The sequence below is a fragment of the Furipterus horrens genome, unplaced genomic scaffold (assembly GCF_987537825.1).
Source record: "Furipterus horrens unplaced genomic scaffold, mFurHor1.1.pri manual_scaffold_19, whole genome shotgun sequence".
Classification (NCBI taxonomy): Eukaryota; Metazoa; Chordata; class Mammalia; order Chiroptera; family Furipteridae; genus Furipterus; species Furipterus horrens.
Genome location: NW_028327189.1, coordinates 1617693 through 1644309, shown reverse-complemented (window position 1 = coordinate 1644309; position 26617 = coordinate 1617693). Strand labels below are relative to the sequence as shown.

Here is a 26617-nt window from a genome sequence, read left to right as displayed (position 1 = left end):
ACACCACACAATTTCTGGGCCAATCCAAGACCTTTCCAGTAACTTTTTATATAAATGGCCTGTCTTGTCTCATGCTTGAGACATTCTTAAATCTTTCAAAGGGTCACAGACCCCAGACAAGCAGCATCTGGCCTTAGTGTGCTAAGCTGCCTTAGGCCTGGCTCTAGCAGTTCACAGCTTGGCCTCACCTGGGTGTCTCCAAGGCCAGCATAAGTAGCAGTCATTTGCAGATTACTATGTAGCTCATTCCACATGGCATTGGGCAGAACACAGGCAGTGGCTGATCTTGGCTTGCACCTTGTGGGAGATCCAAGAGTTAGCACACCTAGTGGACAGATTCAGACCACACTGATGCACTATCACCAATCACCTCCACAAGGGACAAAGTCAAGGGCTGGATTCAGCCAGCACCAGAACCTGACTAAAGTAGGTCCTGCTCTGCAACGTCAGCCTCTGCACAGCTGATCCTTCACAGTAGTTGGAAGTCACAGCCAGTTCTCTGAGGTAATTGGCCTCGGGGTGATCCCCTCACCTACACTGGCCTACCAAAAGCAATCAACTATAAGAGTAGAGTGTTTTCAGCTCACATGAAGGACACACCTCAAGTACCCAGTTTGGGTGATAGGGGAGGCTGTGCCACTGGATGCTACAGGACATGTAAAATATTAGGCCATGCAACCAAGACAAGGAGTCATAGCAGCACTACCTGTTATATAGAAACAAATGCATGATGTGGCCAAAATAAGGAGACAAAGAAACATGGCCCAAGTGAATGAACAGAAAGAAAAAAAAAAAAAAACAGAAAAAGAACTAAACAAAATAGAGATAAGTAATCTACCAGATGCAGAGTTCAGAACACTGGTTACAAGGTAATTATATAATGTGCTCAAGAAACTTAGTGAGGACCTCAAAAAAGAGATAGAAAACACAAAAATGAATATAGAAAATATGCAAAAAAATAACAGTCAGATACGAAGAATACACTAAGTGAAATGAAGGATACATTGCAGGGAATCAACAATGGAGTAGATGAAGCAGAGGATCAAATCAGGGATTTAGAAGATAAGTGAAAACACTCAATAAGAACAGCAAAAAGACAAAAAATTAAAAAATATGGACAGTGTAAGGAGCCTCTGAGACAACTTCAAATGTTCCAACATTTGCATCATGGTGGTGCTGGAAGAAGAGAGAAAGCAAGAAATTGAAAACTTTGAAAAAATAATGACATAAAACTTTTTTTAATTTAGTGAAGGAAACAGACATAAAGTCCAGGAAGGGGGGAGAGTCCTGAAAAAGGTGTACTCAAAGATGCCCACACCAAGACACAGTGGAAATAAAATGAGAAAGGTTAAAGATAAAGATAGGATCTTAAAAGCAGCAAGAGAAAAGCAGATTTACATACAAAGGAGTTCCCATTATCAGCTGATTTCTCAAGAGAAACTTGGTAGGACAGAAGGGACTGGCAAAAAATATTCAAAGTAATGAAAAGCAAGGACCTATAACCAACGACGACATTTATTTTTCATAACCAAGATTACTTTAGAATCAAACACAGATAAGAAGTTTCCTAGAGAAGAAAAATTAAAAGGTGTTCATCACAACCAAACCAGTATTATATAAAGTGTTAAAGGGCCTTTTTTAAGAAGAGGAAAAAAAGACAAAAAGTATAAACAACAAAATGGTAACAAATATATATTTATCAACAATTGAATCTTAAAAACAATAAATAAACAAGTAGAACAGAAACAGAATCATAGATATAGACATTTTAACAATTGCTCTATGGGAGAAGGGTTACAAGCACTTGGTGAAAAACGTGAAGGGATTGAGAAGTACAATTTGGTAGTTACAGAATACTCACGGATGTAAAGTACTGCTTAGGGAATACAGCAATAATATTGTAATAACCAAATATATGTATGGTGTCATACGTGTGCAAGATGTATCAGAGTGATTACTCAGTAAGTTACTTAATGTCTAATGTAATAACGTATGTCAACTCTAATTGAAAAAATAAAAACAAAAAAATGAAAGACCAGAAAAAGTGAACTTGAGCCTGCAAGCCAAATGTCACTGGTTCGATTTCCAGTCAGGGTACATGACTAGGTTGCACATCAGGTCCCCAGTTGGGGCGTCAATGAGAGGTAACCATACAGTGATGTTTCTCTCCCTCTCTTTCTCCTTTTCCCTCTCTAAAAATAAAATAAACAAACAAATAATTTAAAAACAAAAAAGAAAAAGTGAACTAGAAAACATTGGGAGAAGGACAACTTCAAGAAACCTAATATGTGTGTAATCAGAGTTCCTGAACAGGGAGGTGGGGTTGGGTGGAGTATATGCTATTTGAGAATATAATGGTTTAAGTTTTTCCTCCCAAAATTTGATGACAACTATAAATCCACAGACCCAAGACACTCAAAAAGTGTCTCTGGCTTGCTACTGGCCTCTGGTATAAATGGAATATTTCTATGGGACAGAAAAGTAACTGAGGCCAGAACTGCCAACACTTGGTTCCGTGAGACCAACAATACATAAAGTTGGATAGATATATTGTAATCTGAGAGTAAAAGCTCCAAGATTGGGTTCATGTAGGTGCACAGGTAAGTGGTCCAGCCCACATGTCACCTACAACTGTCACACATACATCTGTATCTCATCAGGCGGTATTTTCTGGGCAGAAAGATAACCTGGCCCACAGACAGAACTGGATGTATATGTGTGTTGCCCTAGAAGGGATCCAAGCTGCTGGGTCACAGCCAGAGACAGAGGCTATGACCTTCCCCTAAATGCCCCTCTTCTGGAGACACTGATTTGATTGGAGACACTGATTTGATTGAAGTCCAAGCTCTGCTCCATATTCCCTGTATCCTCTAGAGCTCCCCTCCGGGACCAGTACCAGTGGGCACTAGGCAAAAAATCTCTTGGCCCCAGACACCAAGGGGCATTGTCAGATCACCTTCCTGTTTGGGATGCAAGAAGGTCCTCCTTGGATTAGCAGGGGGTGTCCACACGGTGTGATCCAAGTAGGGGTGGGGACAGGGAGTAGCTACAGACTTGTTTTGTGAGGTCTCTTCTGATTGTAAAAACACCTCTTATAACAAAAAAATCTCCAATAACCAAAAATTCTCAATAGTATCTGTTGCTAATGTCAAACCTACTGGAAACTTTGATTAAAAAATTTACATATTATATATGAACACGTACAACTTAAGTAGCCCTGGCTGGTTTGGCTCAGTGGATTGAGCGTCGGCCTGCGAGCTAAGTGTCGCTGGTTCGATCTTCCAGTCAGGGCACATCAGAGAAGGAAAACTCTGACTCCAAAAAACCTCCGCTGCCTTGCGGCATACCTCTTCAGGGGAAAGGCTAAGGGAGTAAACCCCGACAGAAAATCCGGAGCCGGAGTCCCTAAGGCGGTTTGACGTTGTAGTCAACACCGGCAACTCCTGCGGCGCACCTGAAGCCAAGCTGTATTGACTCCGTCTTTCCCTTGGACCCTTCAGCTGCGAAGAGAGGGGGGGTCTGCTGCATGGGCAACAGCAGACCCTCCATATCACCCTGCCCAGGCTCTGTAGCTTCAGCTTCACTGGAGAGGACACTCCAGCGTCATCACAAGATGTCCATTCAACACGGGAGGAGACAGATACCGTGTCACTCCCGAGTCGGACTGCACAGCCATTCTTGGCGGTGCAGATAGACTCTTAAGAAGCTACACCATCGTCTCTCGAGACGGACGGCTGCCGACAACGACGACAACTTAAGTGGGAAGATACCATAAGCCTGTTTTGATCACACCAGAATAAATTAAGTTCATTTGCAACTTAAAGGTTATGTGAAAAAGTTTTTACAACACTTTAGATTAAAACAGAAATTTACTAAGATTAAATATTTATCTTAGAGATCAATTTCAGTCATTCCTGAGTTCAAAATGAAAATCTTTTAAGTCAACACCACTGCATTTCAAAATGACAGACAAAAATCAAAATAATTATTATGTTTTTCATTTATAATTTCCCCTTATTGCCAATTTAGGTGATATTTGGAATAAATTAAGTAGAATATGAATAAAGATAATTTTAGTAAAACCACTAAACTGCAGAAATCTGAAAAGAGTTCTGAATGATTAACTCAGACAAATGGCTTTATGGAATTAGAAAACAGTGATATCAAACATGAACAAAGTATAGAAAAAATACAAGAATATATAGACTAGTTTAAGAAAGATAATTTAGTCTTGAAACAATAAGGAAATAGTAGGTCAGTGCAAATGGTCATTTGCCATTATTCAACTACCCATTACAAGTATAAATTTAAATAAAGTTAAAAATCACTTACTTATACCAAATTTTCCTAAGTTTTATAGAAGTCATTGGTGTTAGAATCAAGCTATTTACAGTAGTTAGCTTATTTTGAAACTGTGCCCATTCTGACTCGCAGTTCCCTTGTCCAGCCAGGTAAAAGACCCCGCCTTGAGGTTACGCCCTCGGTATGGTGGCGAGGTGATCACTGGTAGAGGGTTTTCTGCTGCTGTGAGCTCAGGCTGTGGGCGGGGGTGGGGGGGTCACGCTCACACACACCTCACCAGCTGGGGTGGGGTCATGCTCACACGTACCTCACCACCTGGGCGTGGATGAGGCCACAGCCCCAGACAACACCAGAGCCACAAGCAGAAAGGACCTGGAATGAGTGTGCCAGAGAGGACAGCACCTGCTAGGGGCCTGCCTGAACTGCTCCGTGTACCCAGAGCGAACTGCATGGGTCTTTTTGTACAGGCTGAGCCGGTGGCCAGGACAGTTCAATCTACCTGAGACCAATGTCTGCAGGGTCCTGCGAACACTAGTAGCAGCTTCTTGACGAAGGATGTCAGAGACGAATGAGGAGGGCACTTTCTCTTTATCTGAAGTCCAGTCGAGTCAGTGATATCAGAAATAAATGTGGGGGCATTGGTGGACACAAACCCAGGCAGAGAATAAGATTATTTGTAACTAAAGGACAGAAGGCTGCTTGCGATTCCATACTGGTGACTGGAAACACCTGGGAACGCCTGGTAACACCGAAATCACACCTGAAAACACTTGCCAGTGAACTGCCTGCAGCTTGTCACAGATGACTGAATATGGCTCTGGACTGCCCAGCACCACCTGCATAATACCTGGTACCACCTCCTACTGCCTGTGTAATATCTGAGCAACACCTTTTAAGCCCTGCCCATGTCCTGCCTATTCATATGTTCACTGCAGAAATATTAATGTGTTTAAGAATGCTGCCACAGACTCAGCAAGTTGGGGAAAATATATTTATTTTTTAAACCAAACAAAATTGCCCTGGCTGCTGTGGCTCAGTGGATTGAACGTCGGCCTGTGAGCCAAGTGTTCCTGGTTCGATTCCCAGTCAGGGCACATGACTAGGTTGCATGTCAGGTCCCCAGTTGGGGGCGTGAGTGAGAGGCAACCACACAGTGATGTTTCTCTCCTCTCTTTCTCCTTTCCCCTCTCTCTAATAAAATAAAATAAAGAAAGAAACAAATAAATAAATAAATAATTTTTTAAAAAAACAAAGAAAATCTGAATTTCAGGGTAAGGCAATAATCTATAGCATTTCTTGAATCTTCTTTCAGAAGAGTACTACTTTTTACCATTGTTCATTATCAGTATTACCATTAAAGCAAAGATCATATATTTTAATGGTTTGTTTCTATTAAGTTTTAGAAATTATCACATTTTTAGGTACCCTGCAAATGCTGAGGCAACAAAGTGATTCAGAACACTGATTGAATTAAAGGATAAAAAAGATCTCAAACTGCAGTGATGAGCAGTAAAAAACCAAAGTAAATTCTGCTTATTTTCTTTCATGTTAATGTACAATATTTATATATAATGAATTTAACTATAAACCAGCTATGAAACACTATATACACCACTCTGCAGATTCAGAAGTTAGGAGTCAGGGAGAAGGGTGAGAAAGAAACACCATTTTTGCACCCTTTCCACTGCACTTTGTAGCGTGAGTAGCTTTTCTATTCTTTTTTAATTGGGAACAATTTTTATGTTTAAATAATACAAAATTGTTATTACTTAACAAAAGTTATGTTTCAATGTAAATCAAATGAGGTTTAAATTGTAACTACATGGTGGCAAAAGTAATAGAAAAATTCAAGTTATTTAAAATCAACAGACAAAAAAACCCTATCAAGACAGGTGGAAGGGAGAGTACCAGGCTGAAAAGTATAGATTCTAAAAAGTCTACAGTTGTTCCACTTCGTAATTAAAATAGTTGGCCCATGATAAGCTCAACAAGAGCAGTTTTAGGGATATATTAGGGTGAGAAGCTATCTTGCTGTGGATAAAGGAGTAAAGAAAATACCTGGAGCTAATATATAAAATGACTCAGTGCAGAAAAAAGTATTGCTCAAGAATCAACAGCTCACAAATCAAGTTAAATTCACACCACCTCCTTTTCACAGTGTACTAGATTTGACAACTAAAGCAGTGATGTGGATACATGGACTATAGAGCAAAACTGTGCTTAGAAAAAAATAATAAATCATTCTCTTTATTTTGGTAACAATATCTCATTGCTCTCCTGGTCTTCTCTGTTAATTCTCTTTTGCAGTTCCTGTCTTAGAAAGTGTTTTCTGAAGTTCTACTCTTCCCCTCAAGATAATCATACTACTAGGTACAATATTCCCCTGCTTTAAGTGATCTCTGAGGTTCTGCATTTTCAATAACTTTTTCTAATATCTTATTCAGCTTAGTCTTGCTACTGCCCCAAAGTGAAGTGATGTGTTAGAATTCATGTTCAACAGATACAGGTGTTTTAAAACGCTTTTTCTCTAACTGCATGAATGAACAAGGGTGTAACTAAGAGAATTTATTAAGCATATAGAACTTCATAATAAGCTTAGAATAGAGCTTATTAAGCTTACCAAATACTGAATTTCTAGAACCTATGACATGAAAACACAAAGGGATAATTTGCTAATTCTTTCTCACATCAACTTCTCTACTTTCTTCCTATACATCTTTGTCCTTAACAGAAACTATATTCATTTTTAAAAAACAGCTCCCCCCAAAATTTTCAATTTCTACAGGATCCAAAAGATATATCATTACATTTTTTTGAAGCTTTAAACAAAACTTTTGTTTATAATTGAATTTATTGGGGTGACAGTGGTTAATAAAACTTTGTTTCAGGGGTACAATTCTATAATACATTGTGTATATATTGAATTGTTTGTTCATCATCCCAAGTCAAGTCTCCTTCCATTATCGTTTATCCCCTTTACCCTCTTCTACCTTCCACCTGCCTTTTCCTATGGGAATCATCACACTGTTGTCTGTGACTGTAAGTTGTTTTTTTGGTTGGCTTAATCCCTTCCATCTTTTTACATAGCTCCCAAACCCCTCCACCCTGACAGACTGTATCTACAAATCTATTTTGTTAGCTTATTTTATTCATTAGATTCTATGTATAAGTGAAATCATATGTTACTTGTCACTTTTACTGGCTTATTTCACTTAGCATTATACTCTCCAGGTACATCCATAATGTTGCAAAGAGTAAGATTTCCTTCTTTTTTATGTGGTGAAGTAGTCTTCCATTGTGTAAATGCACCACAACTTTTTTATCTACTCATCTACTGATGGGCACTTTGGGCTGCTTCCATATCTTGGATGTTGTAAATAATGCTGCAGTGAACACAGGGGTGCATGTATGTTCTCAGATTGGTGTTTTGGGATTCTTACAATATATTCCTACAAGTAGAATTGCTGGGTCAAAAGGCAGTTTTATTTTTGAGTTTTGGAAGAAATTCCATACTGTTTTCCACAGTAGAGGCTCCAACCTGCACATGAGGCTTCCCTTTTCTCTGCATCCTTTCTTGCACTTGTTTGTTAATTTATTGATGATATAGCTATTGTGACAGTTGTAAGGTGATATTTCACTGTGGTTTTAATTTGCATTTCTCTGAGGATTAGTGACATTGAGCATTTTTTATATGTCTATTGGCCATCTGTATGTCCTCTCTGGAGAAGTGTCTATTTAGGCCCTTTGCCTGTTTTTTAAATTGATTTATTTTGGTGATTTTTATAAATTCTTAATAAATTTTGGACATTAATCAGATGTGCGAAGGTTCTTCCATTCTGTGGGTTGTCTTTTCATTTTGTTGATGGTTTTTTTTTTCCTGTGCAAAATCTTTTTAGTTTGACATAGCCCCCATTTATTTTTTTTCTTCTATCACCTAAAGAGATATATCGGGGGGAAAAACATAAATGCTACGAGATATGTCCAAGATTTTACCCCTATGTTTTCATCTAGGATTTTTATGGTTTTGAGTCCAACATTTAAATCTTTAATCCATTTTGAGTTTATTTGTGCATGGCTTAAGAAGATGGCCTAGTTTCATTTCTTTTTCATGTAGCTATAAAAATTTTCCAATACCATTAACTGAATAAGACTGTCTTTATCCCACTGTATGTTTTTCTCTCCTTTGTCAAGTATTAATTGACCATAAAGATGTGGTTTTATTTCCTGGCTCTCTATTCTGTTCCACTGCTCAATATGTCTGTTTTTATGCCAATACCAGGCTGTTTTGATTACTGTAGGCTTGTAGTGTATGAGGTAGTTTGATATCAGATAGCATGACTCCTCCAAATTTGTTCTATTTTTTTTCAAGATTGCTGTTGCTACTATGGTCTTTTGAGCTTTCATATAATTTTTGGAATACTTGTTCTGGTTCTGTGCAATATGCTATTGGTGTCTTTATAGAAATTGTATTGAATCTATAAATTGCTTTCAGTAGTGTGGACATTCTAATGAGGTTAATTCTTCCTATCCATAAACATATTATGTGCTTCCACTTATTTGCATCTTCTACTTCTTTCTCCATTGTATTATACTTTTCTGAGTACAGGTCTTTTACATCCTTGGTTATATTTATTCCTAGGTATTTTATTGTTATTTCTGTTATTATTATTTTATTCCTCAACCAAGGATATATATATTGATTTTTTGAGAGAGGGAGAGAGAGAGAGAGAGAGAGGGAGGGAGGGAGAAATGGAGGGTGGGAGAGAGATATCAGTTGCTTCCTGTACATGCCTTGACCATGGATCTAACCAGCCACCTAGGCATATGCCCTTACTAGGGTCAAACCCACAACTTTTGGTATAACTAATGATGTTTCAACCAACTGAGCCACCCAGCCAGGCTATATTTTACTATTTTTGATGCAATTGTAGAGGGGCTTGTTTTCTTTCTTTCTTATTTTAGAGAAAGGGGAAGAGAGGGAGAAAGACAGGGTGAGGAAACAGCTGTGAGAGAGAAACATTGATGTGAGAGAGAAATATTGGTCAGTTTCCTCTCAATCACATCCCAGCAAGGGACCACACCTGCAATCCAGGCATGTGTCCTGTCTAGAAATCAAAACAGTGACCTTTCAGTTCACAAGAGGATGTTCACCCAACTGAGCAATGCTGGCCAGGGTGAAACTGTTTTTTTAGTTTCCCTTTCTGATAGTTCATTATTGATGTATAAAAATGCAACTAATTTCTCTGAATATTTATTTTGTATCTTGCTATTTTTCTGAACTAACATCAGTTCCAGAAGTTTTTGGTGGAATCTTGCAGTTTCCCTATATGCAGTATCATGTCATTTGCTCTTTATATTTGAAGTTGTATATTATTCTTTAATTAGTTATAACTGATATAACCATTACATTCCTAAATGTAAATTTTCAATCTATGTATGTACATGTGCGATATTTTACCCTCCTTCTTCAATTGCCTCTCCCTCTCTCCAGAATGGAAAAACACATAAAGATAGAAATATGTTTCCTGGATGCTGTGGCTCAGTGGACTGAGAGTCAGCCTGAGAGCCAAGTGTCGCTGGTTCGATTCCTAATCAGGGCACATGACTAGGTTGCACGTCAGGTCCCCAGTTGGGGGCGCGAGTGAGAGGCAACCACACAGTGATGTTTCTCTCCCTCTCTTTCTCCTTTCCTCTCTCTCTAAAAATAAACAAACAAATTATTATTTTTTTAAAAAAGACAGATATGTAGAGAATATTTTAAAATCTCCAGGGCTTTAGCAAGTTTCTTCTACTCAGTTAGCACTCAGATAGTATGTTCATTAAATAAAAGATATTACAAATAAACATTATTGACTGATGAAAAGTAATTTTCAGAGGTGGCTGCATTACTCTGGTTAACATTTTCAGAATGATGGCAACAATGGTGCTAATCAAACATTAACTAACCAAAGGTTGAAGAATAATTCTGAAATTATAGTAAAAGCAATTAATATTCAAAATGATTCCACATTTTCTAAGCAATTATCTAGAAAAACCACCCTGGCAGGGTGGCTCAATTGATTGGAGCAACATCCTGTACACCAAAATGTGGATTTAATTCCCAGTAAGGGCACATAAGTAGGATGTAGTGTAATCCCCAAAAGGGATGCATACAGGAGGAAACCAACTGATGTTTCTCTCTCTCCCTCTCTCTCTAAAATCAGTAAGTATATATCCTCGGGTGAGGATTAAAAATAATAAAAATACCAAAAACACCAAAGCTGAATTGAAGTGCTGATAGATACATAGGTTCAGTTACATTTTTTTTTAATGTGTAAGAATAATATGGCTGAAAACTATTTTCAGTAATTTAAGTGGAAGAAAACCTAAATTTGTATATTCAAATTCAATACTAAGTTGATTGCCACAACAAAGACAGTTTAATTTAAGCTGCCACTGTAGAAAAATATGGAAACACCCCAGTTCATGGGAGGCAAGTTATAGCATCTCATGTTTAAAATATTGAGAGGGACACTCCTAAACTGAAAGAGATCTAGAAAGATGTTAAGAACAGTGAGTGTAAAGAAAAAAAAAAAAAAAAGACAGCAGTGAGATATATTTTAAATTGATGAAAAAGTAAGAATACAACCTGATAACCATTTTCTCTTGATTCCCTTTTCCTTGTATCACTATCCAATCTATGAATAAACCCTAAAGCTTATACTTCACAATAGTCGGTACTGTGATCCTCTATTACCACGGCTACGATGTCAATCCACGTTAGTCTAGATTGTGGCAATTGCATATTCTAACTGTCCTCCCTAGTTCTAATCTTGCACTTTCCAATATTTTTGCCATAAAGTAACAGATACATATTTTTAAAGTATAAAAACAATCTAGCCCTTTCCTTATTTAAATCTTCTAATAGTAGCCTATGACACTCAGAATTAATATTTAAAGTTCATACCATAGCCTATAAATTTATCTATAATTTGGTATCTGAACATTTATGTGAAATCACCACTCCTAATTTATTAATTTCCTTCATTCTACTACAGTGACTTGATCATTTTGTCCCATAAATATACCAAAGCCTTTAACTTTTTTGGGGTGGTGTCCTAAAATATTTCTACTGTCAGATCTTAAAATGGTTTCATTGTTTAGGTGCAAGCATGGAAAACATGGTATCATGATATACTTTTTAAAAAGTAGCATTTTCTACATCTCTAACCAGAAAAAAATATTGCCCTATTTAATATTACTCATATTACTTAACAGTTACCTATGATAATTACCTACTTGGCAGTTTATCTGTTTTGCAGAGATTTTGTTTTAGACACTGGAGTACCTATTTTTATTGCCAACACCAGTGTCTGGCATAGAGTTTGTGGTTCTCAAACACTTGTTGAATTAAATTCATTTTGTATAAATTTTAGTAATATTTAGACCTCTGGGAGAAAACACTACATTTTGGACCTGTCTCTATCTTTAAGACACTAGACATGAGGTCTAAAGATGGCAGAGGAGTGAGGGGCGGCTGTGCTTTCTTGGAATTCCCAGAAGGAAGGACAGACTACATAGAAGCAAGCAAGCTATCAGACATGGAATTCAAAACGAGTAATGAGAAAGTTCAATGAACTCGACAACCTCTAAGAACGTTATAACAAACTCTAGGGGAATTATAAAGAGCTCCAGGGAAGCCATAAGGAACTTACTGAAAACTACACCAGCATAAAAAGCAGAAATAGAAACTATCAACAAGAACCAGGAAGAAATGAAGAATACAATTTCTGAATTGAAGAATACAGTAGAATCAATCAAAAGTAGGCTAAATGAAGCAGAGGACCAGATCAGTGAGTTAGAGGACAACGTAAAAAAAAAATCCCAAACAATACAACAAAATAAAAAAAGAGTGAAGAGGCTTTAAGTGAACAGGACAACATGAGGAGAAACAACATTTGAATCATAGGGATAAAAGAAGAGAAGCAAGGGATAGAAAACGTCGTTAAAAAAGTAATGACAGAAAATTTTCCCAACTTGATGAGAGAAAAAGTCATACAAGTTCAGGAAGCACAGAGGGTTCAATGAAAATGATTCCAAAAGGCCTACTCCAAGGCACATCACAATTAAATTGGCAGCATTCAAAGACAAAGAGAGAATCCTAAAGGCAGCAAGAGAAAAACAGCAAGTAATATACAAGGAAACTCCAATAAGACTATCAAATGATTTCTCAACAGAAACACTACAAGAGAGAAGAGAATGGCAAAAAATATTCCAAGCAATGAAAAACAAAGGTCTACAACCAAAACTACTCTACCCAGCAAGGCCGTCCTTCAAAATGGAAGGTGAAATAAGGAGTTTCCCAGACAAAGGAAGACTAAAAGAATACATCTCCACCAAACAAGCTTTGCAAGAGATGCTAAATGCAATGCTGTAAGAGAAAAAAAAAGAAAGAGGGAGAGAAGAAGAGAAATACAGAAACAAAGAAAAATGAGTAAATACCTGTCAATAATAACCTTAAATGTAAATGGATTAAATGCTCCAATCAAAAGACATAGGGTAGCGGAATGGATACAAAAACATGATCCACATATGTGCTGTCTACAAGAGACACACCTCAAAACAAAAGATCTACACAGACTGAAAGTAAAGGTATGGAAAAACTATTCCAAGAAAATGGACATAAAAAAAAAGCTGGGGTAGCAATATTTATATGAGACAAAACTGATTTCATAGCAAAGGCCATAAAAAGAGGCAAAGAAGGACATTTTATAATACTTAAGGGAAAAATCCATCAAGAATATATAACCCTTGTACACATATATGGACCCAACATAGGTGCACCAAAATATATAAGAAAAATATTGGAAGACCATAAAAAATATATCAACAGCAACACACTCATAGTAAGGGATTTTAATACCCACTGACAACAATGGACAGATCTTCAAAGCACAGAAACACCATGGATATTGAGGCATTGAACAACACTGTAGACAAAATGGACTTAATTGATATATATAGAATTTTTCATCTCAGAGAAGCAAAATATAAATTCTTTTCAAATGCACATGGGACATTTTCAAAGACAGACTACATGGTAGGATACAAAACAGGCCTCAATAAATTCAAGAAAATTGAAATTATATCAAGCATCTTCTCAGACCACAATGCCCTGAAACTAGAAATCAACCTCAGAGAAAAAACTCAAAAACATTCAAGTTCACGGAGAATGAATAACAAACTATTAAATAATGAATGGGTTAACAATGACATCAAGGAAGAAATCAAAAAGTTTCTGGCAACAAATGATAATGAACACACAACAGCTCAAAACCTCTGGGACACAGCGAAAGCAGTCCTGAGAGGAAAGTTCATAGCAATACAGGCATATCTGAAAAGGACAGGAGAATCTCAAATAAAAAATCTAACCCTAAAGCGAGAAGTAGAATAAGAACAACAAAAAACAAAGCCTAGGGAAAGAAGAAGGAAGAAAATCATCAAGATCAAAGCAGAAGTAAATGACATAGAGACTAAACAAACAATTCAAAAGATCAACAAAAGTAGGAGCTGGTTCTTTGAAAACATAAACAAAACCGACAAGCCTTTAGCTAGGCTCATCAGGAAAAAAAGAGAGAGAACCCAAATAAACAAAATTAGAAACAAAAAAGGAGATATCACGACCGATATCACAGAAATACAAAGGGTTGTAAGAAATTACTACAAACAACCGTATGGCAAGAAACTTAACGACCTAGATGAAATGGACAAATTTCTAGAAACATATAATCTTCCAAAACTAAGACAGGAAGAAGCAGAAAGCTTGAACAGACTGATAATAACAAGTGAAATTGAAACAGTAATCAAAAAACTCCCGGCACCTTGCTGCTGTGGTTCAGTGGCTTGAGCATCGGCCTGCGAGCCAAGTGTTGCTGGTTCAATTCCCAGTCAGGGCATATAACTAGGTTGCACGTCAGGTCCCCAGTTGGGGGCACGAGTGAGAGGCAACCACACAGTGATATTTCTCTCCCTCTCTTTCACCTTCCCTCTCTCTAAAAATAAAATAAACAAACAATTATTTAAAACAACAACAACAAAAAAATCTCCCGGTGCACAAAAGCTCTGGACCGGATGGCTTCACAGGCGAATTTTACAAAGCATTTAGGGAAGAACTAACACTTACTCTTCTCAAACTATTCCAAAAAATCCAAGAAGAGGGAAGACTCCCAAACTTTCTATGAAATCAGTATTACCCTAATTCCAAAACCAGGTCAAGATACTACAAAGAAAGAAAAGTACAGGCCAATATCATTGATGAACATAGATGCTAAAATCCTCAACGGAATATCGGCAAACCAGATCCAGCAACACATTCTAAAAATCATACATTATGGTCAAGTGGGATTCATCCCAGGGACGCAAGTTTGGTTTAATATTTGCAAATTAATAAATGTAATACACCACATAAAAAATGAAACACAAATACCACATGATCATATCATTAGATACTTACAAGGCATTTGAAAAGTACAACACCCATTTATGATGAAAACACTCAGCAAAATAGAAATAGAGGGAGCATACCTCAACATAATAAAGGCCATAGACAAGAAACCTGAAGCCAACATCATACTCAATGGACAAAAACTGAGAGCATTCCCCCTGAGATCAGGAACAAAACAAGGCTGTCCACTCTCTCCACTCCTATTCAACATAGTGTTGGAAGTTCTAGCCATACCAATCAGACAAGAGAAAGAAATAAAAGGCATCCAAATTGGGAAAGAAGAAGTAAAACTATCATTATATGCAGAAGACATGACAGTATACATAAAAAACCCTATAGACTCAACCAAAAAACTACTCGACCTAATTAGTGAATTTAGCAAAATAGCAGGGTACAAAGTCAATATTCAGAAATCAAAGGCATTTCTATGCACCAACAATAAAATATCAGATATAGAAACTGGAAAACAAATACCATTTACTACAGCAACAAGAAAAATAAAGTACCTAGGAAAAAAATTAACCAAAGAGGTAAAAGACCTGTACTCGGAAAACGACATAACCCTGAAGAAAAAAATTAAGGAAGATACAAATAAATGAAAGTATATACCACGTTCATGGATGGGAAAAATTAACATCATTAAAATGTCCATACTACCCAAAGCAATTTATAAATTCAACGCAATCCCTTCTAAAATACCAGCAACGTATTTCACAGACCTATAACAAGTACTTCAAAAATTTATATGAAAACAAAAGAGCCCAAATAGCCACAGCAATCTTGAGACAGAAGAATGCAATAGGAGGACACAGAATACCTGATATCAAACTATACTACATGGCCACTGAAATCAAAACAGCCTGATACTGGCATAAGAACAGCCATATAGATCAATGAAACAGAATAGAGAGCCCAGAAATAAACCCAGGTTCATATGGTCAACTAATATTTGACAAAGGAGAAAGGAACATAAAATGGAGTGAGAAGAGCCTGTTCAACAAATGGTGCTGGGAGAACTAGACAGGGACATGCAAAAAACTAAAACTGGACCACCAACTTACACCACACACGAGAATAAACTCAAGATGGATTAAAGACTTAAATGTAAGCCGTGACACCATAAAAATCCTAGAGGAAAACATAGGCAGAAAAATTTTGCATACCCTATGTAACAATATTTTCATTGATACATCTCCTAAGGCAAGGGAAATAAAGGAAAAAATAAACAAATGGGACTACATCTTGTTAGAAGGTATTTTTAAGATGTCCAGCCAGTAGGTTAATTAGCTAGACTTGGGTCCTGGGAACCGGACCCCTGTGGTTGCATGCTCCGACCAAGCAGAACATGGAACTTAACCTAATTGTTATTCCTTTGAGCAATGACCTGTTTCTTTGAGCAATAACCTGGGGAATAGTGGGAAATTTTTTCTGTATACAAGCTGTATTTCTGTCCAAGTTCCTGCACCTGCAGGAACAGGAATGCAGCTGAAATGCTTTATAGCCCTCCAATCCCTAGGGTGGAGGCTGTTCATGTAAGTCCAGCTTGTGGATGGGTGGGCAGTCGCTGGCCAGCTAAATAAATGCCACAATTTGAAATTAAAATTGTCTCTGACTCTTATTCTCACTAATGCACCATAACATTTGGAGGCCCCAGTGAGATTCTCAACCCTTGCTGGGAGGAGAGGCTGGGATTGGATGGCTGCCGGAGGTGTGTCGGGGAGATCTTGGAGAGACGTTCCTCAGCCCTGACCCTGCAGTCCGAGCTGTACTGCAATCCTATTTTCAATCAGCTATTTGCTGTTAATTATTCAGGTAGGGACATTTACACTGAGGGAAAGGTGTATGTGGATGGGCCCAGGGCAGGTGCGCCAGGGGAGCCCACAGGAAGGCTGGATGCAGCATCACTTCCAGGGCTTGAGTGAACTACACGACGGTGAGTTCAGCCCATAGGCTCTGTTTCGTGTCTTGTTCAGTGTCTGTCTTGTTGTCAGTCTTTTCCTAAGTGACATGGGGCAGTTGTCGTCATGTTCATCATGTTTGCCCCTTCAATGTTTTCTTAAGAATTTCCAGGATTTCTGGAGACAGGCCTCCTTCTATGGGAAGCCTGTCACCCCAGGATAATTGCAGACTTTCTGTGAATTGGAATGGCCGACCTTCCCAGGGGTTTTCTGGCCCTCTGATGGGTCTTTTGATCTTCGAACAGCCTATGGGGTCCACCGGGTTTGTGCCGGGAGGCCCGGACACCCTGATAAAATTTCATACATTCAAGTTTGGATGGACATTTTAGAAGACAAACCTAAGTGGTTAAAAAGCTGTCAGAAGAAGGCTGCTGTTTTAGTGGCCTCCAAATCGAAGGATGGCCCCACTTTGGGCCACCCTCCAGTTCTCTAGGACTCACAGGAAAGTCCCCCTCCTGTGAGACCCCCACCATATCCCCATGCCTCCCCAGATTCGTCTGGGACTAGCAGCGATCCGCCTTTTAGTCCCTCCCATACCCACTAGGGTAGGGACTACCATCCCCCTCCTGACTCAGGGGATGAACCTGTGCCTCTTTTGCCCTTGCGGGAGGCTTCAGCCCCTGCTGAGGAAGCTGGGCGCCCCTTCGTGGTATATATCCCTTTCTCCGCCAGTGATTTATATAATTGGAAGAATCAGAATCCCTCCTTTTTCCAGAACCCCACTGGCCTAATTTCTCTTTTGGAGTTTGTTTTCTTTACCCATCACCCTCCCTGGAATGATTGCCAGCAGTTGTTGCAGATTCTTTTTATTTCCAAGGAGAGAGAGGGGGTGACAGGAGAGGGACAGAAGCTCATTCTCGAGCCAGATGGTCAACCATCTGCTGACCCGGTGAGACTAGAGCTCGTCTTCCCTCTAGCCCGGCCAAGCTGGAATCTGAACAGCAACCAAGGTAAGGAGGCCCTAGATCGGTATCGCCAGATTCTCCTTCATGTACTTTGTGCCACAGCCTGGAAGCTTACCAATCTTTCAAAGGTTACTGAGGTAAGTCAGGGTCCTGATGAGTCACCAGTAGCCTTTCTTGAGCGCCTTCAGGAGGCATATTGCCTTTATACTCCTGTTGATCCTGAGGCACCAGAGAATAGGTGGGCCCTGAATATTGCTTTCGTTTCCCAGTCAGCTCCTGATATTCGAAAGAAATTACAGAAATTGGAGGGGTTTGAGGGGAAGCCCCTGACCAAGTTGGTAAATATCACCCAGTGCGTCTTTAACAACCGAGAGGATCCTAGGGAATTGAATAAAAGGATGGCCCAAGTCCTCCTAACCATGGCCAGAGAGCCTACTAAGAAAAGTGACAACCCATGAAAGGCTCCTGTGGAAAAGGTCAAGACAGACCTCCCGTTGGGTTGAAACCAGTGTGCCTTCTGTAAAGAAGAGAGCCATTGGAAAAACGAGTGCCCCAAATGGAAGACTTCAGCCCTCTGCACGTCAGTCCTGGTTCAGGGGACTCAGGACTGATGGGGCTGGGGCTATGCATTTATTGGCTCCCAGGAGCCCAGGGTACAAATGCAAGTAGGGGGCCAATCTGTAGATTTTCTTGTGGATACCAGCGCAATCTTCTCAGTACTTCAAGAGGCACAGGGTCCTGTATCCCAGGAAAAGATGCCCATACAGGGGGCCACAGGCAAGATTAAATTACACCCATGGACCTAGGCTAGAATAACAGACCTTGGTGCCACAAGGTCACCCATTCCTTTCTTGTCATGCCCAACTGCCCGTTTCCTCTCCTGGGTCGAGACCTTCTCCACAAACTGAAGGCCACAATTTCATTCGATCAAGTGGAGCCAGAGGTGACCCTAGGGCTTGCCCCAGCCTTGGCTATGGTCACTTGCCCACTTTGGGAAGTGTACCTCCTCCTAGTAGACCAGGCCTACTCCTAGCCTTTGGACCTCCTGGCTTGGTGGCAACAAGATATACCAACAGTATGGGCTGAGAGGAACCCCCCCGGCCTGGCGGCTCATGTCCCTGGCAGTTGTTGTGACTCTTTTAGGGAATGCGGTACCGTACTGGCAGAGGCAATATCCTATGCCAATAAAGGCCTGGCAGGGAGTTGCGGTTCATATCCGGTGCCTGTGGGAAGCCAGTATCCTAAAGGCCTGTAAGTAGGCATGGAACATCCTGCTCCTCCCAGTTCAGAAGCCAGGCACTGAGGACTACCGCCCAGTACAAAATCTGAGGGAAGTCAATAAACAGGTTGAACTGTCCAACCTATGGTGCCCAAACCTTATACTCTTCTCAGCCTTTTGCCCCCTGATCAGACAGTATACTCTGTTTTAGACTTAAAGGATGCCTTCTTCTCCATTCCCCCTGGCTCCAGTCAGTCAGCCCCTCTTTGCATTTGAATGGACTGACCCGGACACTGGAGAATCAGGTCAATTAACATGGACTCCTTTGCCGCAAGGTTTTAAAAACACTCCAACCCTCTTTGATGAAGCGCTCAGCAGGGATCTTGCCCCCTTCCTAGAGGACAATCCACACATTACATCCTTCAATATGTAGGTGACATCTTATTGGTGGCTGAGGACCTAGCCAGTTGCCTGAGGACCTAGCCAGTTGCCTGGAAGCAACGAAAACATTACTAAAATTACTAGCCCATCTAGGGTACAGGGTGTTGGCCAGAAAGGCCCAGTTATGCCAGAAGAAAGTCACTTACCTAGGGTATACATTAAAGGAAGCAGAGAAGGAAAACTCTGACTCCAAAAAACCTCCGCTGCCTTGCGGCATACCTCTTCAGGGGAAAGGCTAAGGGAGTAAACCCCGACAGAAAATCCGGAGCCGGAGTCCCTAAGGCGGTTTGACGTTGTAGTCAACACCGGCAACTCCTGCGGCGCACCTGAACCCAAGCTGTATCGACTCCGTCTTTCCCTTGGACCCTTCAGCTGCGAAGAGAGGGGGGGTCTGCTGCATGGGCAACAGCAGACCCTCCATATTACCCTGCCCAGGCTCTGTAGCTTCAGCGTCATCACAAGATGTCGATTCAACACGGGAGGAGACAGATACCGTGTCACTCCCGAGTCGGACTGCACAGCCATTCTCGGCGGTGCAGATAGACTCTTAAGAAGCTACACCATCGTCTCTCGAGACGGACGGCTGCCGACGACGACATTAAAGGAAGGTAGCCGGACCTTGTCCCCTAGAAGAATCCAGGCCATTTTACAGATCCCAGCCCCCACCACCAAGCGCCAAGTTCGTGAGTTTCTCGGGGCTGTTGGCTATTGCCGCCTATGGATTTTAGAATTTGCAGAACTAGCTAAGCCTCTTTATGTCTGCACATGGGGAACAAAAGAGGCCTTAGTATGGACCGAGGCAGAGGAAGGGGTGTTTCAGGCGCTAAAGGAGGTGCTCATCACTGCACCTGCTCTGGTGCTACCAAGGCGTGACAGGCCCTTCCAGCTATATGTGGCGGAAAATAAGGGTACAGCAAAGGGGGTTCTCACACAGTGACTAGGGCCTTGGAAGCGACCTGTAGTTTACCTTTCTAAGTGGCTAGACCCAACAACTACTGGGTGGCTAAATTGTTTATGGGCTATAGCTGCCATAGCACAGCTAGTAAAAGAGGCTACGAAGCTAATGTTTGGACAGGAGCTACAGGTCATCACGTCACATGCCATGGAGAACTTATTGAGAAGTCCCAGACAGATGGCTCTCCAATGCACACATTGTACAATATCAAGTTCTGCTCCTCGATCCGTGACATGTCAAGTTCCTTAAGTCAACAGCCCTTAACCCTGCTACCCTCCTCCTGGATGACAACCCACACCAACCTCTCCATGACTTCATTGATGTGCTCACTGCCCTCACCAACTACCAAGTGGCTCTCACAGACCTCCCCCTGACCAATCCTGATACGGTTCTGTACACTGATGGCAGCAGCTTCGTCCAGGAAGGAGTCCAATACACCGGAGCAGGTGTTGTAATGAGCGACACTGTCGTCTGGGCCCAAGCTCTGGGGCCTGGCTCGTCTGCCCAGAGAGCTGAGCTCATTGCGTTAACACAAGCACTTCGCTGGGCAACAGGAACGCAGGTATATATCTACACAGACAGCCACAGACGGTATGCCTTTGCTACAGTGCATGTCCATGGGAGCATATATCAGAAAAGAGGGCTCCTGACATTAGAGGGAAAATGTATAAGGAACACCCAAGAAATCCTTGATTTCCTCACAGCCATTTGGCTTCTGAAGCAGTTTGCAGTAATCCACTGCAAGGGGCACCAGGCAGCGCAGACACCAGAAGCCTGAGGAAATGCCTTCGCAGACCGAGAGGACAGAAAGGCGGCCCTATAACCAGTGGGGCCCCTAAAGCTCCTGCCTTTGGTTCCCCGACAGGTGCTTGGTTGGCCCCCAGTATATTCAGCCAGGGATCAAGAAATTGCTGTCAGAATGCAGGCCCAGGACACTCAAGGTGGTTGGAAATGCCTCTGAGACACTCGCACTCTGGTCCTGGAGGCCCTTGGGTGAGAACTAATCTGGCAAACTCACTAAAGCACCCACCTAGGGGGGACAAAGCTTGCTGAACTCCTCCAATCAGCCGATTTCATTCCCAGACTTTTTCAGGGAGCCAAGGAGGTGAGCCTGTGGTGTTCCCAGTGCACTGCAGTCAACCCAGTCCCCAAGGACCCCCAACCCCCTCGTCACTGCCTGCACAGGGATGCTCCCAGAGAGAAATGGGAGATCGACTTCACTGAAATGCCGCTGGCATGGTGAGGGTACAAATACCTCCTAGTCCTAGTAGACACCTTTTTGGGCTGGGTAGAGGCCTACCCCACTCCGTCAGTCAGCTTTAGTAGTAACCAAAAAGTTAATACAATAAATAATTTCCTGACTCGGCCTCCCTCTAGCCATGGGATCTGATAATGGCCCGGCTTTCATAAGCCAAATCACCCAACAACTCAGCAAAGCGCTAAGTATTGAATGGAAGTTGCATTGTATTTACAGGCCCCAGAGTTCAGAACAGGTAGAAAGAATAAATAGGACGCTTAAGGAAACATTAACCAAGTTAAAATTAGAAACTCGCGGAGACTGGCTAGGACTCCTTCCCTTTGCCCTCTTAAGGGCCCACTGTACCCCTTATTTCCAGCAGTTTATGCCCTATGAAACTATGTTTGGTCATCCACCACCACTCTTGCCTAAATTGGGACTAGACATTTCTGCTTCTATCACTAACCAGGAGCTTCTTAAGTCCCTACAGGCTTTTTCAGGGAATACTCGACACCTGCACTCCCTCCTCCGGGTAAATTGTCCCATTCCAATCACATGGAATCCAGAAGGACCACTGGCTGAGCAAGGGGATCTCATGTGGGTCAAGCAATGGGACCCTGGAATGTTAGAGCCACGATGGACTGGATTGTATCAGGTGGGACTGAGCACCCCAACGGCAATAAGAGTAGCAGGAAAGAAGTATTGGATTCATCGTTCGCAGATTAAGCCAGCCAGTGACATGGCTGAAATTTCAGAAGAATGGACTGTAGAGTGCTCCGAACATTCCCTTTAAGTGTGGCTGCGGCAGTGTTCCCCTTAATCCTCCTCCTCATCTCTCTTGACTCTTGCCATAGGAAACCCTTACCATTTAACCAACCACACCTGGCAAGTGTCTAGGACCACTGATGGGGCACTAGTAAGCCAAATCAGTACCCTGGGGACCCCAGTGTTTTCCTTTGAGCTCTGCACCCTCCTCAGGAGCAAGTTCTACCCCAGTAGCTGGGGGCAAGATTGGGATGAAAAACCCCCAGGTCCTATGGGTGCTCACCTGCACACCAGAGCCTTAAACAGGGTAACTACTGGGCCAGGGTGCAGGACTCTACAGGGGGAAAGGAAACTACAATCAGTCCAGGTCTATATGTGCCCATTCTCAGAGTTCCCCCAGTGCCAGAGCCAAGGGGAATTTTTCTGCCCTAAGTGGGACTGTGTAACCTTAACACCCTGGAAAAATATGGACCTCTCCCTTGCTTTTGATCATTCCTGTATCTGAGGGCATGCTCTGTGGGGGCTTGCAACCCTTTCAAGCTATGGCCCCACAACCCCAGGCAAGATGACTGGGAAGGGGGAAAAACCTGGGGCCTGCGGCTCTATGTATCAGGCCGAGACCCAGGAGTGTTGTTCACTATCCAGAAGCGCTGTCTCCCCTGACTAGGCCTCCCTATAGGGCCCATAGCTGAACTGGGTCTTCCCCCATGGCTGAAGGTGCTCTCACCCCCACCAACTCCTAATGCCAGGACGGAGGGTAGGGGAGGTCGGGGTTCTACCCCGACCGAGGAAACCATGACCCCTCCTGCCCCATCCAATAAAAAAGGACAAAAACAAATACACAGAACACTTCACACTGTTTTCCAGTTCCTGAACCAATCCCACCCTAATACGACAAAAGACTGCTGGGTATGTTTAAACCCTGAGCCCCCTTACTATGTCAGGATAGGAGTGAACCGCAGCCTAGGGACAAGAGAGGAAGACATCAAAAACCTTACCCTTCCTCAACTGAGCCAGCAGCCTAGCCACTGCTCATGGGGTCGGTCCCCCAGACTTACTTTAGGGTCTTTTGAAGGTCAAGGGCCTACTTTCTATCCTCAGACTATAAGTTATTCGCTTCCCCTTATAGGGACTCGTGTGCTCAGACAACTATACTGCCCCCTAGCAACGTAACAGAGGCAGTCCTAGTTGCTCCCCCAGGCACCTGGTTTGCTTGTAGAAGTGGTTTAATGCCATGTGTTTCTTCCTTCCATTTCCTGCTTGAGACCTCTTCTGGCTCCCCTGAACTTTGTATTTTGACACATCTCTTGCCACAGGTCTATTACTATTCTGGAAGTCAGGACAGGGAACATTTAGGACTTGAAGGGTTCAGCCGGTACAAGCGCACTCCTGTCCTAGTCCCAGTACTCCTAGGCTTAGGGGTATCCGGGTCGGCTGCCCTAGAAACATCAGCCCTAATGACAGGAAAAAAAAACTTCAAAGACCTTAGCGCCTAAATAGACTAAGATTTAGCCACTGTTGAAAATAGTGTAAGTAAACTAGAGGATTCCTTAAGCTCGCTTGCTGAAGTAGTTCTACAGAAAAGATGGGGCCTAGATTTATTGTTCCTTAAGCAAGGAGGCATTTGCTTAGCCTTAGGGGAAGCCTGTTGTTTCTATACCAACCATTCCAGAGTAATAAGAGACAGTCTCAGTCAGTTTCGGAAGCGGTTACAGGACAGGGAGAAAGACAGAAAACAAGGCTAAAATTGGTATGAACGGCTTTTCTCCATGTTCCCTTGGGTCACTACACTTATAACTGCGCTTGCAGTCCTCTCCTCCTTTTACTTCTAGCTCTAGCTATTGGTTTCTGTATAATTAACTGCCTCACTAATTATATTGAGGGGCATATCCAAGCTGTCAAGTTATTAGTTTTTAGAAGTCATTATGTCCCCATCGAAGCTCAGGATTCAAGGGTTTGAACCATCCATTGCAACCAGTGGGGAATGTTAGAGTGTATTTCTTAGATGTCCAGCCAGTAGGGTAATTAGCTGGACTTGGGTCCTGGGAACTTGACCCCCATGGTTGCATGCTCTGACCAACCATAACAAGGAACTTAACCTAACTGTTATTCCTTTGACCAGTGACCTGTTCCTTTGAGCAATGACCTGGGAAATAGTAAAAAATTTTTTGTGTATACAAGCTGTATTTCTGTCCAAGTTCCTGCACCTGCAGGAACAGGAATGCACCTGAAATGCTTTATAGCCCCCCAATCCCTAGGGTGAAGGCTGTTCATGTAAGTCCAGCTTGTGGATGGGTGGACAGTCACTGGCCAGCTAAAATAAACACCACAATTTGAAATTCAAATTGTGTCTGACTTTTCCATTCTTGCTAATGCACCATAACACATCAAACTAAAGAGTTTCTGCTCAACATAAGAAAACATCAGCATGATGAAAAGGGAACCAAGCATATGGAAAAACAAATTTGCCAATGATACATCAGATAAGGGATTGATCTCCAAAATATATACAGAACTTACACATCTCGACACAAAGAAGACAGACAGCCCAATTAAAAAATGGGCAAAGGACCTGAACAAACACTTCTCAAAGGAGGATATACAGAGGGTCCAGAGGCATATGAAAAAATACTCAACATCACTAACCATCAGAGATATACAAATAAAAACCACAATGAGATACCATCTCACACCAGTCAGAATGGCCATCATCAACAAATCAATAAACAACTTGTGCTGGTGAGGATGCAGAGAAAAGGGAACCCTACTGAACTGTTTGTGAGAATGCAGATGGTGCAACCACTATGAAAAACAATACAGAATTTCATCAAAAAACTAAAAATGGAACTGCCTTTTGAACCAGTGGTTGCACTACTAGGATTATACCTGAAGAATCCTGAAACCCCAATTCAAAAGAACTTATGCACCCCTATGTTCATTGCAGCACTGTTTACAATAGTTAAGTGCTGGAAACAGCCTAAGTGCCCACCTGTAGATGAGTGGATCCAAAAACTGTGGTACATTTACACAATGGAGTACTATGTAGCAGAAAGAAAGAAGGAACTCCTGCCATTTGCGACAACATGCATGGAACTAGAGAGAATTATGCTTAGCAAAATAAGCCAGGCAAAGAAAGCAAAATACCATATGCTATCACCCAATACAGGAGACTAATGAACAACAAAAATAAATGAACAAAATTGAACGAGAAACAGAGTAACAGTTATCAGGGGGTGGGGGGTAGAGAGGGAAGAGGGTAAGTAGGGGAAGGGTTTAGCAAAGAAACTAATATGAATAACCCCTGAACATGGACAGCAGGGTCGGGATGGACTGTGAGAGAAGTAATGGGCTGGGTGAAGGGTAGCAATGAGGGAAAAAGTAGGACAATTGTAACAGAAAAAGAATAAAAATTAAAATTAAAAAACAAAAAAAAAGAAATTAGACTTGATGTAATGACCCACAATAAAGAAGTTACCAAATGATCATAAACTGGAATTTTATTTGAAATTATTACACTGAGTAGGAATTTTGACTAAATGTTCTTTCTAACTTTTCAAATTTTATATATCTATCAAAGGTGAACTGAGTTAATAGTAAAATAGCACATAGGTATATTACCCTGGCATCACAATTTTTGTGTTGGACATACTAGGTAGAAAAATATTTTGATTTGAGAGTTGAAATTGTTTATAATAAGCAAGCACTATTAAAAATATTTTTAAATTTATTTTTAGAGAGAAGGGAAGGAGGGAGAAAGAAAGAAAAACATCAATGTGAGAGAGAAACACTGATCAGTTGCTTCTCATGCCAGGCCCAATTAGGGACCAAACCCACAACCCAGGCTTGTACCCTGACCAGGAATTGAACTGAAGACCTTTACTTTGCAGGGCTATGCCCAACCAAGCCATTCTAGTCAGGCCAAGCCAGCACTATTTTTCAAGACAATAATTAGTAAGCTGTGGAGATCTGTAAATCTTTCTCTTTCACAATCACAAAATTTACATGAATATACATATATAGGCAATGAAAAGACTTAATAAACAGTGGTTTAACTATTCAGTTAGTAATTTCTTAAATTTGTTTGATAAATTTATTATTCTTTGACAATTGGTAGTGAAGGGGAGGAGACAAGAAAAGTAGATAAATCATAATTTGAAGAAGCACTACTAAATGGCACTGTCTAAATATGTATTCTAAATGTTGTTATAAAATAAGTGGAATAGAAACTCGGCTAACAAATGAGAAGCTCCTAGAATATATATAATCAAATTGTTAATCTATTAAATTTCAATGAATGGGTTAGGAAGCTAAGAAAAGAATGATTAAATTAGAGCAGTCAGAAAATTTTACTG

General features: G+C 41.2%; 1 protein-coding gene across 3 annotated transcripts in view; it reads right to left on the bottom strand.

Annotated features, from left to right (window-relative positions):
* The window catches only part of LOC149990272 (lysine-specific demethylase 6A-like), a 355815-nt gene that overhangs the window by 17951 nt on the left and 311247 nt on the right, over nt 1–26617 (bottom strand). The gene's annotated exons all lie outside the window — the stretch shown is intronic.